The 11342-nt window shown below is 32.7% G+C and overlaps 1 protein-coding gene across 7 annotated transcripts in view; it reads right to left on the reverse strand.

Annotated features, from left to right (window-relative positions):
* LOC122519931 (ecdysone receptor-like) overlaps positions 1 to 10285 on the reverse strand; it is a 103343-nt gene extending 93058 nt beyond the window's left edge. For 4 of the 7 annotated variants that reach the window (XR_006304403.1, XM_043639754.1, XM_043639753.1 and 1 more), the window contains exon 1: positions 8857 to 9908. The gene's annotated coding sequence lies outside the window, so the exon portion shown is untranslated. Of the gene's footprint in view, positions 1 to 8856; positions 9909 to 10129 lie in introns of those variants that run through there. The other 3 variants (XM_043639745.1, XM_043639750.1, XM_043639748.1) reach the window with 3 other exon arrangements.
* Between the last annotated feature and the right edge of the window lie 1057 nt (positions 10286 to 11342).

Here is an 11342-nt window from a genome sequence, read left to right on the forward strand (position 1 = left end):
GCGTGACGCTGCTCTTACTACGCTTGTAAGATCACACAGTGCGAAGGTGAGACAGCACAGCAAACAGCGAATGGAAAACGTGATCGTAAATACGATATTTCCTTCTTCGGTCATAACCGTAAGCGCCATCTTGAAAAGATTGAAGTTTCATAATCACGTGCATACATCAACTGTCACGCGATACTCGAAAATGTTTCATCAAAATTTGCAAATTAAATAAAAGGAATGTAACGGATAATAAAATTATTTAGGCAAAAATGTTAAATTATCGTTTCGTGTTTGTTGCAAAAAAAAAAAACAAAAAATGAAAAAAAAGAAACTTCAATACTGTGGAGACGGACAATTCGGAAAAGTGCCAGGAGCGAGGGTTAATTTGCAACAGTTTGTTAACGCAGTGACCCCAGATAGTGTGGGGGGCAATCAGTCAAAAATACCTGGCACCTTACCCAACACTTGCGTAAGCAGCTTGGCGGACAAATAGTTATTGACCTTTATTGCAAGTAGGGTCTCCTGCCAGTGGTGATCATCTTTCAACAACTTTATAATCTCTAAACTTTTCAATTATTTTAGATAATTATATATAGTGTTAATAGTAAGAAGAGAAATGAAATAATCTTGATTTCTTTTTTTCCATGAAGTTTACTGAACATACGGTATTTTTGTATATGGAAACAGGATAATTACGATTAAGATTTCAGTGTATTCATCGATCCATGTAAAAGTACGGTTTATGAACATCGCATAGTTTTCCTCGGTGGAATTTAATAAAGAGATGTGCAATAACAAATTATTATCTTGATCCGTTCTAGCTTTATCTCAATCAGTGAAATGAAATCTTATTGTTACGATGTATTCAACAAGATGAATAGTATCATCCCGTTGATTTAACTTCACTGAAGAATCATTTCATTTCAAAAATGTTATGTATCTTTCTTCGATCGATGGATAGGTTATATCTTCATCAATAAGAATGTATCTTGAATCTTAACAGGATTTATGAGGAGAGTCTAATACCACGGAGTAGGTCAACAGACCTTTTTTAGACTGATTTGTTAAATTACCGGATCGTAAGACTACAAGTATTGGTTAATAAACTTAATCTATAAATTGAACAAGAAAAATAATCCCAAAAAGTGTAATTGAATTTTAAAATCATCTAACTAACATAAAAACTTTTTCTAGACTGGCAATAAAAGAAAGTTTAGCTAATCCATTATTACAATATACACACCAAAAAAAAATATCTTAGTTTCTTAGCTTGGTTACCAACACTAACAAACATTATTATAAGAAATGAACGTATAGTTATCGATTAAGCAATTGGACAGTTATAAAACTCAAGTAAAACAACCATGGCTGTTTCGTTCGCGTGTGGGCAGGCAAGTTCACACGGTTTGAACGAGACTATCTGGACGGTCACCCGAATGCGTTGGTTAACGGTATCTCATGTTAAATGCATCAAATGGGAGAAAGTTTTGTATATGTGTGCGTAACAAATGGTAAGTGTATAGGTGAGATATACTACTACAGATATGTATGTAGAGACACTCTGATGGTGTATCCGGTGGTTAAATACCTTCAAGATCGATCAGTGAAGTGCTTGATGAAGGAGAACAAATACTTGTTTTCCATTGCTTTATGGCCAACAGTTTGTAGTAGATAAATACTTTATCGACTGGTAAACCGAACGACGACAATCGTTATCAAGTTTAAACACGAATTGAAAAGGAAGATATAACTTGATGATCTACTTTCTCTTGAACATTTAACACCTGCGCTTGGTCAATGTCTTATCTGTAACTTTTTTTCTTTTTTTCTTGTCTTTTCAAGAAACAATAAACGAGAGAGAGAGAGAGACATCGTTTGAATCGTTTTATTCAGTTTTTAATTGGACACATCTTATTTCAAATATGAGTACACACTTACCTAATAATCAAGATAGAAAGTACAGTTAGTAGACGAGTTAACTACTCTCTACAATCGTCTAGATTTTAACAAATATCATAATCTTGATCAAAGATCACAACAAACGTAGACTTTTTAACGCGATACGATACACCTCGGTACGAAAGTGTCATGTTAAATAGCTTTCGAGCGATTTTAGAATTTCATAATGGTGGATCAGGTACGTACCAACAATACTTTTTTCAAAGTTAGGTTATAGTTCAACAAAAATAATGGATGAACGGAAAGATATAAAAAAATGAAAAGGAATAAAAGAAAGATAGAAAATAGTAGGAGAATAGTAACGTGGCATCGAAAAGATGCCACGCGTTATTTCGGAATTCTCTCGGTTGTTTAAATTTCAATTCAATTGTAAAGGTGCTGTGTTGTTTCAAAGAGAAAGAAAATAAATGGTGAAGGGGAAAAAAGAAAAATACTCATCGAAACATTTGCTCGAGATCCTAATCTAACTTCCTCTTTTTCTTTCTCTTTCTTATCTATGCGACTTTGTGCCGTCTAGGAAACGTGGTATAGTAGGAGGAATAGAATAAGAATAAGTAGAAAAATAAGGAGAGAAGGAGGAGGAGGAAAAGGAAGAAGAAGGGGTAGAGGACAACACGGGGACCAAAGTTAAAATACGCTTTATAACACGACCTCGAGTTACTAATCGCTCGGAAAACATTAGATCAGTAAGATGCACCAGACGATGCATGACGTGATTACGTCAGCGTTTGGATAAGAGAAGGAGAGCGGGAGGATGACGGAAATGGGGGAGAAGAGGAGAAGGCGGAGGGAAAACATGGAACGGAGAATAGGAACGTGGCCCAATTTCGTCGGGTGCTTTGGACGACGGAATTTCTAATAAATACCTCTAAGCTTTTATTCAATCTAATGTAAGCCAAAAAATACAGATAGAGATAGAAACAAGAAAAGAAAGAGAGATAGAAAAAGGATGATAATTAAACCATTTATTCGTTGAATAAAATACAAAGTACACTCTTTCTCGTGAAACATTTTTCAGAAAGATTTTTATATATAAACTTATTAACTTTTACATATATAACTTAGCCAGCTTTTTTAATATAATAAGACTAACGATGACATTTCTGTTTGAAAATTGAATTCGACGAAATAATCATGAATTTAAAATAAAAAGATATTGAACGTGTTTTACATGTTTGCTTTGTGTATCATATTAAACCGAAAAAAATACAATAATAATGAAAGAACATTTACCTTTTACAAATATAAAACAAATGAGAGAAAAAATGAACAAAATATAACAGTTAAATTAATGTAGCAATATGGGGAACAATAACGCTTCCTTCTAAACGATTGAAAACGATCGATCGAATCATTCAAAACTGTGCGTGAAATCTGTTTTCATTGAATATAGCAAGCTTTTATTAATCGTTTCAGAACGATTAATTGATATCACTGTTTCTCGTAATTATGCTGCCGATAAACAAACAAATTAGTACCTGGTATAAAATATCTCCGTTTTGCGGTGAATTGATATTTTTATTATTTGGTAAAAATCAACGAGCGAAGAACAGAAAATTTAAGGCTAAAAAAATAAATATATGTATATCACTGCGATAAGATAAGAAGAGAGAAATGTTTGTTATCAAAAAATTGATATTGTCTGAAAAATTGTATGACTAAATTTTTATATTTTCTCTCATTATTTTCCAGAGTGGATCGGCCCAACAATTTTTAAGTGGGTCAAGAAATTTGTTTAATAATTAATACGGATTTTTCTTATAAAAACTTTAAACTTTTTCTTTTCAAAACTTTTTAAGTTAAAATAAATTTACTATTATTGGCAAAATTTACTCTCAACAAAAAAATAAAAGGATAATTAATTTTTTAAATCATCGTCATAATTTTGATCCATCTCGTTGTAAAAATGCTGATTTGAATAATTTCTTCCGCTTCCATCTTCTTCATAATTTCGTACAAACAACCACAATTCAAACATAGAATTTCATATTTTAGTAAAATAAAAAAGTAATGAAAATAAGAATAAAAGAAAAGAAAAAACGTAATTCGGATTTAAGAAGGGGGTGTTCCGATTATCCCGGAAGAAGTAAAAATTTTTGAACGATCTCGATGTAAAAATAGCAAGTTAAAGAGGATAAAGTGGAAATCGTTTATATCAGGTCGGTCGATAAAACAGGATGAATATAACGTGCGACGCATCAGGCCGCAACTTTAAAACTTTGAAATCTCTCGGAGGCAGGTTATTGATTCGACGGAACGAGACGGCGAAAAATGCCACGAAGTTGCAGTGTACCTAACAAGAGAAAGGTCATTTACGAGAGCTTCGCATCAGTTGTTTTTTTTCAAACTTTGCACGCACACTTCTAATACTCCGTGAGAATAGACATACATTTTGAAAAAAATACAGATCTCCAACCGTTTACGAAAAATTGGTTGTAGAAATTTCGCAAACAAAATTCTCATATTCACTTATTTCTTTTTCTTCAGTAGCGTAATAGGTTAGGACGCAGTATCGTGTCCCTGATGTCCGGGGATGCCCCGATCATTCTACAGAATACCCGACCGAAGATAAAGAAATAAATGAATATAAGTATTTTGTTTGCGAAATTTCTGCCACCAATTTTTTGTTCGCAAACGATTAGAGATCTGTATTTTTTAAAAAGTATTGTACAATGTACTTTATATTCTCACGGACACTTTGCAAGTGTGTAAAGTTTGAAAAAAAGATCTGAGATGAGCCTCTCGTAAATGGTCCTGCCCTTGTAAGATATGGCCGGGTCAACGGGTCATCGTTTCTTTCCAACAGCATTATTCATCCTTTTCTTCTTTCTCTTCTTCTTCTTCTTCTTCTTCTTCTTTGACACAACCTTCGACTTATTTATTTTTACTTTTAAACTATATTTTTTTTTCTTTACTCTCTAATACAGTATCGTATATCAATATACAATAAAAAATTTCGAGGATTTAGACATTTTTTTTAATTTTTATGAATACGTTCCAGGTAGTATCCATCTATTTCATTTTTTTTTCTCTTTTTACGTATATATAGTGCATATATAACTTTTCTACCGGTCGTTGCTATCTTTTACTCCAATATATCGGAAAAAGGGGAAGCAGTTTGCTTTTTCTAGTTTCTAAGTAAACGCAGATAATGCATGTATATGACTTCTTTGGTATCTATTCTTTATTATTTTTTTTCTTCTTCATCCTCGAAAGAACAATGACAAAAATTATCTTACAGTGAATTCATCTTGATTAAACGCAAAAGATTAGATTTAAGTTTCATCAATTATATATTACCTGTACAAAAATTTCTCAGTTTGCATTTGTACAATTTGAAGAAAAAAATGATTAAGTTTTTACTTTTATTTAAACAAAAATAAATAAATAAATAGAGGCTTTTTCGGAGCTCAAAACTTTTCAATCCACCCTTGTATTTTTTTAAATATACAAGAATCGCACACTCATGATAAGTGGGCGTTGTTCTACTATACAAAAATTATTTCATTTGAACAATTATGTCTTCCTATTAATTCGAATAATTGAGATTTTTACAGCATATATATGTGCTTATGCTAGATATAAAATCGAGTTTTAATATTGGCGAGTCTTATTGTTGCAAAAGCGATAAGGTTGAGATACACTGTTCGAAAAACAAATCTTTACCTTAGATAATGCGAGAAATTATGCCAAAAGAAATCGACAATTTGATATCGACGTGATAATATTCGTAAATTTTCATCGTTTATTTTACCATATGCGTATGTGTATTCATACACGCATACTTATTTATTATACTTATTACAGCTAGTATCGAAATAAAAATTTATTTTTCGTTCAAATATAAGAAATATCAATATATAAAATAATACAAACTGTATTCGAACGAAATGAAATCTCAATTTTGCACTGAACGTAGATTCGATCGTTAAAAATAAATTAAAAGTAAGCAACTTATTTTCTGTGCGCGCGCGTGTGTGTGTGTGTGTATGTGTTTCTTTTTATCGCTTCTATGTTGATATACTCATTACATTTTCTCGATAATTTGCGCGTTATTTATGATCCCATTTTTTATATATATATTAAAAAATAATCGTGAGTGAATTGAAAAGTATTGAGGCTAATGTAGAAACAATTTTTTTGTTTTTTTTTTTGGTTTTCCGGTCAAACTTGTCTTAACATTTTAACGTAGTAGTTTCAAAACATTTAGAAAAGAATAGGATCAAGATACTTTTCAATTCATCCTCATATACTTATTACGTGTATCGATCGAGTCATAAGTAATTATCAATGATTAAAAATAAAGAAATTAACAAGAAAAAAAAATATTGCAAAATCATAAAGATCTTTTCGTTATCTTACATTAGATACGTCTTCACGGTTCGACGACACTGTTATAAGCCGCGAATGTGCAACCGAGATAATGCACGCTCTCTTATCACTCTAGAAGAGTTCGCATTCGCTTATCGAACACTATCAATCCGAGATTCGGATAATATCAAGAATACGATGGGACTTCTTTCATCTTCTGTCTCTTCGTTGGTGACTACTTTCTCTCTCTATCTCTCTCTTTCCTTTTTTTATTTTGTTTATCATCCTTCTCACTATCTAAGAATGTCTACATACATTTTTTTGTATTAACATTACATAAGAAAAAAATATGTCAACGATAGCCTATTCGAGAAGATTCAAGAGGAATACTCTACTTCATTATTTTTATTTTAAGTTATTTTTTGTTTATTAACGTTTGTTCGAATAATTTGTTTTAAGTAATGTTATCGTTTTGTAATTTTAAGTAATTTAGTTATCATTTTGAGCATTTTGTAGTTTCTGCATAAGTTAGGTGAAACCTAATGAAAAATTAAATACTTCTAATGCATCCTTTTTTTCTTTGCATGAAATGAAGACAACGATTATTAAGAATACGGATGAACATGTTTTCATAAGTTCCTTTTCTCGAGCAAGAAAGAGAAAATCAGACGAGAATTCTCTCTGGACATATATTTTCATTGGTATCAGGAGAACAGGAGGAATTAGTATAGTTTATATTGTAGAACACAAGACACCTAGCGAAATAGGACAAACTGCTGAGTCAAGATAAAGCTAATAGCTTATTTTTCTTAATTCGTGAACTATATGCACATGATTCTTTCTTTGGTGACATAAAAAGAAGTATAAATATGTATCATACTGTTTCTAAATTTTTATTTTTAAATATACACTTGGTTGGGTTAAAAAGTATTAAAGAATTGAGTCTTGATTATTTTAAAACTAAAAGTTTCTTTTTTTCATTATAGTTTTAAACTTTTCAACCTATTTTCGTATTTTATAAGAAAAAATAATTACAAATAATTATAAATCATTTTAATTGTAAATAAATAATTTAATATCAAAAAATATATATATTCATAGCTTTCAATTATAAATTTGTCACCATAAGTATCGACTTCTACAATAAAATTAAATACAAAATAATTGATTAAATATTTAAATTTAAATTATGTAATCTCTCTCTCTCTCTCTCTCTCTCTCTCTCTCTCCCTCTCTTTCTCAATATTATATATCTATATTCTTCAAAGCAAGATTTAAATAAAAGGAGAGAGAGAAACAGAGAAGAAAAATGACAATGACTTTTTTACCTCGAGCCTAATCAATTTAAAAGCAAGTAAGAATCGATAAAACTATTTTTTATCAGTGCCTTTCCCACTTTATTTGCTTCTTTACGCTACCGTACATCTTTACTTTCACTTGAGGATTTCTCGATGACGATTGATTTCACTTCGGCATATTATATATTTCGAAAATTTCCTTTCAAACCTATTACCAAGCTTATCATTTATTACTTTACTACTATTATCGTTATTACTTTTTTCGGCTAATAAAGAACATTAATAAAGAAATTCACGTGAAACAAAATAGAAAATATGTAAATATTTCCTTATATATATATAAGAATACGCTTTTCTAGCCTATATATAATATAATCTTTTACTTTTCTTTAGCAAAAATCAAAGTAATATTTACATACACTTGAAATAGATCACGATCAAGGTTAAGAAAAAAAAAATCGAGGACAAGAAGAAAGTTTCTTTTTAGTGAACGTCTTGTAATACTGAAAATATACTCTGTATATATATATGTTGTATAAAATTGATTTTAATTTAATTATAAAAAATTAACTCGAGGCCATCTTATTTTGCATTTAATCATTTTATTCGTGGAAGAAAAATGTTATCGTATTAGAAATTTATCTAAGATAAAATTTATAGACCGCAGCAATACCTCTTGACGAAGGACCTTCAAAAAGGGTTCAAAGTCAGTAGTACACATTACTTACATACATAGTATACACAAGTATCTTCCAAGTATATTTCTGTATATATATATATATACATATGTGTATGTGTGTATGCACCTACAAAAGGTAAAAGAGAAAGAGAGAGAGAGAGACAGAGAGAGAGAGAGAGAGTCGAGTAAGTCTCTGGAACACGAGACGACGCGCCAATGGGCGATCCGCGTGGTGCCGAATGGGGACCTTCGTCGGCAAATGAACGACCCCTTCCCTCCCCACCCTTCTTTACCCTTTCGAGCACCTTACGCTTTCTCTCTCTCTCTCTCTCTTTCTCTTTCTCAGCTTGCACGCATTCGCATTCGCAAACCTACCTCACCACTCTCGTTAGCACGTAAACACGAATGACATTCTTACCAAAAAAAAAAAAAAAAATAAAGAAAATAAAAATAAACGAATATGTTGAAAAGAATCAGAGATACAAAAAAAACAAGGACAGAGAAAGAGAAGTAATAAAATATAATAAAAGATGTGGACAAATAATCATAGTATTGTTGCGTGCAACAATTAGAAAATAAAAAATGTCAATGATATATAATATAAATATAGATTTAACTCACATAATGACGTATCCAGAGTGAAATCTCGACAGCCCGCGAGATCAACACTGTCCGTAATTTAAAGAAGAAATAAGATGATTGGCTGTCGTCCACCCGTGTCGTTCTCCTTCCGCTCCCTGTGATTGGTTAACACTTGACACTGTACAAAACACGTGTAAACACGGCACTATTATTATTATAATTATCAGTATTCTTCTTCTATCCTCTTCTTCTATTTCTTCTTCTCGAACTACTCCTGTTTTTTGAATTTGTATTTCTTATGCGCACACATCCAAGAAAAGATGAACGTTGATAAATGAAGAAGCCGCATTAACCGTGTAATTGAAATAATCAAACTATGCGAGAAAAAACAACGCAATTACTATCCCCTTTCTATCTCTTTTTTTATTAAATGTAATTTTGTCGTTAGTATTAATTATTATTTTTGACAAAAACACGTCAATTCCGAATCTCGTAGTCTCCTTTTCTTGCTTTCTCTCTCTCTCTCTCTCTCTCTCTTGCTTTCTGTCAGCTTCCTTCTCTTCTATCTTAACAACGTTGTGTGTACTTGTCCTTGTCACACCGCCGTGCTGTTTTCTCTCTCTCTCTCTTTTTCTCACAGCGCGCGCCCGACGTCAACGACGACGACGACGACGACGATGACGATGACAACAACAACAACGACGACGACGACGACGATACACGACGAGGACACCGCGGGAGAGGGTTTTCTCTTTAGCCTCTCTCGTTCCTCTGAACGATACCGACAACTACGACGACGAGGAGTAGTGTAGGAGGACGACGACGACGACAACGACGACACGATGACAAGAAAGAGATAGACAGCACGCGTACACGATTTGAGTCTCTCACGGAACGTCGATTTTGAAGGAGGGAACTTTGAAGAAAACTAACACGCCTCTTCTTTCTTTTCCAACCCTAATTGGGTACGTGCTAACGTGCTTGTGTGCTTGCGTACGAGGCAATGAAAACTTCACGAAAATATATTGATAATATTGTATATTATATATATTTTGCGTAACCTGTATGTGTGTATATGTTGTGTGTGTATCTCTAAATATATATGTATATATTGTGTGTTTGTTTACCACCAGTGCGCGCTTCTATGTACACAAACATAGGCTCGTGTAGTATATATATATATATATATATATACACATATATATGTATGTATTTTCGCGTTTATATATATATATATATATACATATACATTATATATACATATATATTATATATACATATATATTATATATACATATATATATATATGTACCACTGATTGTGTGAGAGAGACGTGTGTCCGGCGTTCCGTGTGTATTATGTGTTACGCACGTTAGAAGACTCCGCTCACCGCTGAGAGTGCAAGCGCGCGACTGCGGCGGCGCTTGACGCGACTCGTGCGCCGGCCGCGTGTTTACCGATTCGGCCGCCGGCCTCGACGGTGGCGCCACCGGTGCCTCCTTCGAACGACGTGAGACAGCCACTGACCCTGTCTCTTTCACCCGCCTCTCGACGCATGAAATTTCGATGCCGTCGTCGTCCTACTCCCCTTTCTCCTCACTCTTTCGCGCATTTTATCTTTCTCTCCTCTCTCTCTCTCTCTCTCTCACTCTTCTTTGCAAAACCAACGCGCTCACTTCGCGACCGAGAATGCCCCACCTCTTTACTCTCTCTACACTCTCACTATCTCTATCTCCTTCTCCTTTTCTTGCTCTTTCTCTTTCTTTTGCTTTTTCTTTTTCTTTTTCTTTTTCTTTTTCTTTATTTCTTTCTTTCTAACGACGAATCGCTCGATCTATTCACGTTTTTTTATGCCACGTACTCAAATGACTTTGACGATCAACAATTATTATGGAACGCGAATCTGTATTCTCTTTATTACAGCAGGTACTAGAATTATTATCGTTAACTAAGATTGTAAAAAAGTCTCGATCTATTAAAATTAATCGTTAAATTAGAGTAGATTTTTAAAAAATACATACCAAATCATTTTGTGATTTTTAACAATTATAGAACGCAAATTCGTATTATTTCTAATTAAATACGTTTACATAGAAAAATGTAATAACCTCTTTTATAAGTCAATCAATAAATTTGTTGGTTAAAAAAAAAGATATAGCGAGTAAATTTCACGATCAATGATTATCTACATAGAAGTTAGTATTTTTTACGATCTACCATACACACGACTATTATTGTAAATCGAGATTCAAAAAATCTCGATCGATAAGAATCAATATTATTCGAGATATATAATAAATATTTGATTTTTAAATAAAAAATAAGTAGCATTCCGTTATTATTATAAAACGCAAATAATCTCTAGCTGATTCGTTGATAACTTAAACGGGGATTATGAAAGGAACGATCGGATACGAATAGCAAGGCTAAAATTGTATCTTCCTGCATTTTTAAAGGGTCCGTGTGTTTACGGATGCGCGCACGCTATTACCGCGCATGCGCGTTTTAAACTTCCAAACTCGTGA

This window comes from Polistes fuscatus, unplaced genomic scaffold (assembly GCF_010416935.1).
Source record: "Polistes fuscatus isolate 324 unplaced genomic scaffold, CU_Pfus_HIC Scaffold3, whole genome shotgun sequence".
Lineage (NCBI taxonomy): Eukaryota > Metazoa > Arthropoda > Insecta > Hymenoptera > Vespidae > Polistes > Polistes fuscatus.